Source organism: Terrapene carolina, unplaced genomic scaffold (genome assembly GCF_002925995.2).
Source record: "Terrapene carolina triunguis isolate 2854851 unplaced genomic scaffold, T_m_triunguis-2.0 Scaffold121, whole genome shotgun sequence".
NCBI lineage: Eukaryota > Metazoa > Chordata > Testudines > Emydidae > Terrapene > Terrapene triunguis.
In genome coordinates, this window is record NW_020664472.1 from 231,723 (window position 1) to 238,906 (window position 7,184).

The 7,184-nt window shown below is 45.4% G+C and overlaps 1 pseudogene; it reads right to left on the bottom strand.

Annotated features, from left to right (window-relative positions):
• Positions 1 to 2,954: 2,954 nt before the first annotated feature.
• On the bottom strand, positions 2,955 to 4,082 carry LOC112105332 (annotated as a pseudogene).
• Positions 4,083 to 7,184: the final 3,102 nt, after the last annotated feature.

The window sequence follows — 7,184 nt, forward strand, 5'->3', positions numbered from 1 at the left end:
TGGTTGTATAGATCGAAGCCAAGGGCTGGAATGCCTAAAGGGGACTGTGTTTGGCTTGTTAATCAGTGTGGTACTACAAAAGCTCTTGTGTTACTGGCTTGGTGGATCTAATTATAAAATCATAGAATATCAGGGTTAGAAGGGACCTCAGGAGGTCATCTAGTCCAACCTCCTGCTCAAAGCAGGACTGAATCCCCAGACAGATTCTTACCCCAGTTCCCTAAATGGCCCCCCTCAAGGATTGAACTCACAACCCTGGGTTTAGCAAGCCAATGCTCAAACCACTGAGCTAAACACCAGTCTTGGGGAGTGTCTGCCCAGTTTCTTGAAGTCTGTCCTTAGTGTGGCCCATCCAGGCACCCAGTCACAGAAGCCTATTTCAGAGCTTAACTACATTTATAGTTATAAAGCTTTTCCTAAATCCAACCTAAATCTCCTGTGCTTCAGATTAAACCCATTACTTCTTGTCTAACACTTTCAGTGGACATGGAGAACAATTGATCTCCATTCTCTTTATAACAGCCCATAACATATTGGAAGACTATTGTCAGGTTCCCCCTCGGTCTTCTTTTTGCAAGACTAAACATGCTAAGTTTTTTAACCTTCCTTCATAGGTCAGGTTTTCTAAACCTTTTATCATTTTTATTGCTCATCATTGGACTATCTCCAGTTTGTTCACATCTTTACTAAAGTGTGGTGCCCAGAATTGGACAGAGTACTCCAGCTGAGGCCTCACCAATGCTGAGTAGTGTTGGACAATTGTCTCCCATGTCTTGCATATAACACTCCTGTTAATACACTCTAGATTATGATCCTTTTTTGCTACTGCATCACATTGTTGGCTCATATTCAATTTATGATTCACTGTAGCCCCCAACTCCTTTCTAGTAGTACTACTACCTAGCCAGTTATTCACCACTTAGTTGTCCATTTGATTTTTCCTTCCTAAGTGAAGTACTTTGCACTTACCTTTATTGAATTTTATCTTGTTGAATTCAGTCCAATTCTCCAATTTGTCAAGGTCCTGTTGGTCAAATTGCTTGCAATCCCTCCCAGCGTGGTGATTTTATAAGCATACTTTCCACTCCATTATCCAAGTCATTAATGAAAATATTGAATAGTATTAGACCCAAAAGTGACCCCTGTGGGATCTCAGTAGATATGTTATCCCAGTTGGACAGCAAACCATTGATAACTACTCTTTGAGTATGCTCTTTCAACCAGTTGTGCACCCATAGTAAATTCATCTAGATCACATTTCCCTAGTTATGAGAATGTCAAGTGGGACTGTGTCAAAAACCTTACTAAAATCAAGATGTTCCATATCTACTGCTTCTCCCTATCCACAAGGCCAGTAATCCTGTTAAAGATGGAAATTAAATTGGGTTGGCATGATTTGTCCTTAACAAATCCATGCTGACTATTCATTATAATCCTATTATCCTCTAGGTGCTTACAAATTGATTGTTTCATAATTTGTTCCAGTATCTTTTCAGGTATTGAAGTTAGGGTGACTGTCTATAATTCCCTGTGTCTCTTTGTTCTCCTTTGTAAAAGATAGGTACTATGTTTGCCCTTCTCCAGTGCTGGCAGTCCTGGCAAGGGCTTTATGCTCCATCTCTGATAGCAGAAGGATGTAGACTGAGGTTCTCAGGTACCAAGACACAGCCTATCCCATGCAATGCTCCAAAGCCTGAAGAGAAGCAACCAAAGAAGGAACCCTAATAGACTCCATGACTATGATAGCTCTCTTGCCGGAAGCTAGATTCTATACAACCCAGGAGGCAATATCCACAGTGAGATGCTAGCCTCAAAGTGTCTCAGCATGGAGTTTAAGTCTTTGTGGCTTCATGCACATCTGTGAAACCATTCACTGGATTACATCTAAAACCTCTGCAGTAGTAGTCACGGAATTCTTGGGGTGGCCTGAGGTACCCATCTACATTTCGTCACTATTTTAGCTTTGTGGACTCTGCAAAAGACTCTGCAAAACAATCATCATCAGTTTGCTGAAGCGTAAACCTATTCAAATGGCTTGTAAAGCTTTCTCCAAATCTATCCAAATCCTAACAAGCAATACTACAGCGGTTTATTAGGACAACTGCCAGAGAGGCAGACATGTCAGAATCTGCAGTAAGGTAGCTCCATTAATTATTCATCTGCTAGGGAAAGACAATGTCTTACCAGACTTCTTGACCAGAGTTTACAATCTACAGCATAAGTGGTCCTGCTAAACACACTTCTTCATCAACTATTCCTCAATCAGGGCAAGACCCAGGTTGCTCCTTATGTCACTGTCAGAGAGACAAAGACTGACTAACATCTCAGGATACACTCTGGGGCAAAAAGGACCCAGTATCACTGACAGATGTCTATGCTCTTCTCCTGGACTGGTGTCAGGAGTTCCTCTGTACATTCCTTCTGATTCAATTGATCCAGAAAGTCACTTAGGGTATGTCTACACTACGAAATGTGGTCGATTTTATAGAAGTTGATTTTTAGAAATCGATTTTATACAGTCGATTGCGTATGTCCCCACTAAGTGCATTAAGTTGGCGGAGTGGGGCCTCACTACCATGGCTAGCATTGACTTACGGAGCGGTGCACTGTAGGTAGCTATCCCACAGTTCCTGCAGTCTCTGCCGCCCATTGGAATTCTGGGTTAAGCTCCCAAAGCCTGATGAGGCAAAAACATTGTCGCGGGTGGTTTTGGGTACATGTCGTCAGTCGCCCCTCCCTCTGTGAAAGCAACGGCAGACAATCGGTTCGCGCCTTTTTTCCTGGGTTACCTGTGCAGATGCCATACCACGGCAAGCATGGAACCCACTCAGCTCACCGTCACCACTGCTGTTGTGGGCAAGTATGCTGTGGGGGCTGCTGTGATCCAAGTAGCCAATGCAATCATTGACATTCTGTTATCGAGGGTAGTGACTCTGGGAAATGTGCGGGCCTTTTTAGATGTTAGGTGCATCACATTCCTGTCCTTTGTCATTGGTGAAGAAGTCTTGCAGCCATACATTCCAGTCCAGTCGGCGCTCTAACACCCAATAGCACTTCTGTGGTTGACACATGTAACAGCTCCAGGGCTCTTGCTCTTTTGCCTTGGCCGAGGTACCTTGCCCTACCAGGACCTCCAAGCATTCGACACAGAAGCACCTGCAGCAGCTGGCATAGATACACAACAGCAGCTCCTTGCCTTCGCAGCAGACAGTGCAGTAGGACTGGTACCCATCTTCGTCAGATATGTAGAAGAGCTCCAGGAATCGATCCCTGCAAGTCTGGCAAAGGCCCCCCTTAAACAGCGAGTGGAATGTGGCTGGGTTTTTTCTCCCGCACGATAAGGCTCCTGTTGTTGTTTGTGACTTCGGAAACCATTTGCTTTCTGCTCTGGTCCTCCTCCACCCGCTCTTTGCTGTTGTTGCAGAAGTTAGTCTTTAGACACTTGGCTAGCGGTTTTGGGAACGTCTTCCCTGCCCGGCTCCTAGCAACCTCCAGGGCCTGGTGTACAGCTCGTCGATAGGAGACCAGCTTATTAAATGTGGAGTGGTTGAAATGCTGCCTAAAAGCCATCTGACCCACCAACTTGTTTGCTGAAATCTCGGAGAACTTCCCGTCCCCAAACCATTGCACCCAGCACATTCCGGAGATTGCCTGACTTTTGGACGTGACTCTGTAGGAGATGATGATTTCAGGCCACCAGGAGAAGCCCTTGATCTTCCCCCACACGAGCTCCCCAATTCCAAAATCTTTCCCATCCTGGTATTCCACCACTTCCCCTGCACTCTGCTCTCCTGATCTCCAGCGATGAGCTTGGGGAATCCGTTCTGGTCCCCCTGGGTGCTGCTGGCAGACGTGGTACTGCTGCTCTGGGAGGACTCCTTGGAATCCTCCTCAGTGAGGTCAATCAGGGGCGCCTGGACAGACATGGCCATCCTCCTCTTAGAGCACCAAATGGGAGCCAGAGACTCCAGGTCATTCTCTTCTTTAAGTTTCGTCTCATGGAGATTCAGTCCTGCCTGGAATACCATGCGAGCTGGAGGCTTCTGCCTCAGGCTGCTATCCCAGCTGGCAGCACCGTGTGGTCGCACCTACCCCAGCCTACCCCTTGCTCCCATGGCTCATGAAGCCTGGACAATAGTAAGGAGCAGTTCAACTATAGGCTGAGCAAGTGCAGGTTGATGGTAGACTGTGCCTTTGGACATTTAAAAGCTCGCTGCACTGTTTGCTGACTAGGTCAGACTTCAGCACAACCAACATTCCCATTTTTATTGCTGCTTTCTGTGTGCTCCATATCTGTGAGAGTAAGGGGGAGACGTTTATGGCGGGGTGGGAGGTTGAGGCAAATCGCCTGGCATCCGATTTTGAGCAGCCAGACACCAGGACGATTAGAAGAGCACAGCAAGGCATGCTGCACATCAGAGAGGCTTTGAAATCCAGTTTAATGACTGGCCAGGCTTCGGTGTGACAGTCATGTGTGTTTCTACTTGATGCAAACCCGCCCCCTTTGTTGATTTTAATTCTCTGTAAGACAACCACCCTTCCCCCTTCAAAATAAAGTAACTATTGTTTTGAAACCATGCATTCTTTCTTTATTAATTAAAAAAAATGAGATAACGGACAAGGTAGCCCGGGTGGTGTGGGGGAGGAGGGAAGAATAAGGCCACATTGCTTATTGTAGCCACACTAAAAATCAAATTGTTTGAATGACAGCCTTCTGTTGCTTGGGCCATCCTCTGGAGTGGAGTGGCTGGGTGCCAGGAGCCTCCCTCCCCGCGTTTTTGGGCATCTGGGTGAGGAGGCTATGGATCATGGGAAGGAGGGTAAGCGGTTATACAGTGGATGCAGCAGGGGTCTGTGCTCTTGTTGGCTTTCCTGCAGCTCCAACAGATGCTTCATCATGTTCGTTTACTCCCCCAACAGATGCTTCATCATGTCCATTTGCTCCCCCATTAGCCTCAGCATCGCGTCCTGCCTCTGCTCTTTGCTCTTACTTAATTCTTTCCTGGTCTCTGCCACTGAATGCCTCCATGCATTAAGCTGTGCCCTATCAGTGCGGGAGGACTGCATGAGCTCGGAAAATATGTCATCGCGAGTGCGTTTTTTTCGCCTTCTAATCTGCGATAACCTCAGGGACGGAGATGATAGGGAGAACGTAGAAACATTCTATGCGCTACGATTCTGGGGAGACTGCATGGTCACCTGTGCTGCTGAGTGCTACTGAGTTCGCCACGCTGACCAAACAGGAAATGAAATTCAAAGGTTCCCAGGACTTTTCCTGTGTACCTGGCTAGTGCATGGGAGTTCAAAGTGCTGTCCAGAGCGGTCACAATGGAGCACTCTGGGATAGCTCCTGGAGGCCAATACCGTCGATTTGTGTCTGCACTACCCCAAATTCGACCTAGCAAGGTTGATTTTAGCACTACTCCCCTCATCGGGGAGGAGTACAGAAGTCGATTTTAAGAGCCCTTTAGGTCGATGGAACGGGGATGTGGATGCAGTCATTTTTAAATCGACCTAACCTGGCTAAATTCGACCTAACTCTGTAGTGTAGACCAGGGCTTACAAACCTGAAAGGATGGAATTAAGATGCTGTTGATAATTCTGACATAAGAGTAGAAGTTTTTTTTTTCTCCAACCTTCTGCAACTGATGTCAGAATCACATGTCCTGCTCCCCAGTCTATCGAATTTCCTGTGTCTGGATTGGGGTGGGAATCTACACACAGAGCAACACACCCTGACAGCTCAACTTCTGGAATGTTGAGAGCAGTAGATAATGTTCTTCTGAGATCTGAAAGATCCTACTGGAAAGCAGGAAGACTTTCACCAAACAATCCTACTTGATTACATGGAAGAGATTCTCTACCAGAGCAGCTCAAAAGGAAGTAGAACTGAGACTGACTCCTCCAATCTGGGAGAGGGGTAGATCTCTCCCTCTGTTTATTTTTTATCCAAGGAGAGGGAGTTAAGCTCTCCCTTTACTTTGCCTCTGGTACACTGCAGCCCAGTGCCTTGATCCTAATTTCAAGGAGGGTGACTTCCCCTCGCAACACCTAGGGTTCCATCTACACAAAGTCTTGTTGTTCAGGCTTTCTGCTCATGAAGGGATTCCACCTGAAATGCTTGCCAATTTTCATTTTAAAGTAGAAAACATGTTTTCTCTAAACAAAGGCATCAAACTGTGTCAAAAACAGAACATTTCCTTTTTCTTCTGCTTGTAGCTTAAAAATAGACAAAATATTTTATCAACTTTACAAAAGATTTTCAGCCTTAGAACTTATATACTAATCATATTTCAGCTTGGAATGACTTTTACAGGGAAAAAAAAAAGATAAGACCCTTAAAAAAACAAGGTTGTGCTGATACAACATTAGCTATCCCAATGTGAAAAGTGTGACTATAATCTCTGCTTGAACTAAGAATGAGATTGAACATTTGGTGACATGAGGATATTTTAGCTGCCCAAAACTCCACAAAGATAAAAGATGTAAGCCTGAGGGTGTGAGGGGAGAAACACTGAGTATGACTAGGCAATGATGCTGTTCTGTAAAAACAGATAACATCTGTATAGACCACTGTCTGGCACTGATTTATGGCAAGGTAATTCTGTCTCTCACTTGGAAGAGTAAATTACATTTCTGTTCAAGATGATGTGGGTCAGCCTTGGGGCCTGATTCTGATCTCACAGGCATTGGTGTAAATGAGGAGTAACTCCAATGAAGACAAAGGGGTTGTGCTGGTATAAAACCAATAAAAGCGAGATTAGAAACAAATCCATTGTGTTCTGAGTGATGTTCATTCAAATTGGACAAATGGCCCAGATCCTCAGCTATACCAAAGCTCTGTCCAGTGTAGATGGAAGTAAGATATGAGTCAGTTTCTGTTCTGAAAAATAAAAGCAAGGAGAGTAAATGTACAAACACTGAACAAAACACTTGGTGGATGGAACTGTGTGGGGCATCTTTCCCCCTCCTCTCAGCTATCCCCAAGCATGTGATACTACACCCAGTCTTTCAAGCAGGTTCTCCTTCACAAGTGAATAAACAAACAGAAAACAGTCTTTTAATTCACTCTTTGTTCTCAGGCTTCAGGGTCACCCTGCCCAGGGATCTCCAGCACCCTGTTCCTGGCAACTTCCCATTTCTAGTCAGCTCAGGTCCATTCTTGAGCAGCTTCAAACAACTTG